Genomic DNA, 372 nt, shown 5'->3' with positions numbered 1-372 from the left:
GTCCCGAGCGTGGCTCGCGGGCTGATCGTGGAGTGGCACGTAACTCACTGAGAGCTGCTCAAGTTTTGGAGCAGTCGCTGCATGTCATGCGTGACATGATCGGCCAAGGTCCGAGACATCGAGAGCGAGGCCTACGTGATGCACGTGAAATGGCACGCAAACCACTGAGCGCTGCTAGAGTATCAAAGCAGTCGCTGCATGTCATGCGTGACATGCTCGGCCAGGGGCCGAGGCATCAAGTGCGAGGCCCTCGTGATGGACGTGAAGTGGCACTTAAACCACTGAGCTCTGCTCGAGTATCAAAGCAGTCGCTGCATGTCATGCGTGACATGGTCGGCCAAGGGCCAAGGCCCTCATGATGCGCGTGGAGTA

The sequence above is a fragment of the Plasmopara halstedii genome (genome assembly GCF_900000015.1).
Source record: "Plasmopara halstedii genome assembly, contig: Scaffold_1343, whole genome shotgun sequence".
Classification (NCBI taxonomy): Eukaryota; Oomycota; class Peronosporomycetes; order Peronosporales; family Peronosporaceae; genus Plasmopara; species Plasmopara halstedii.
Note: the sequence above shows the minus strand (reverse complement) of the source record.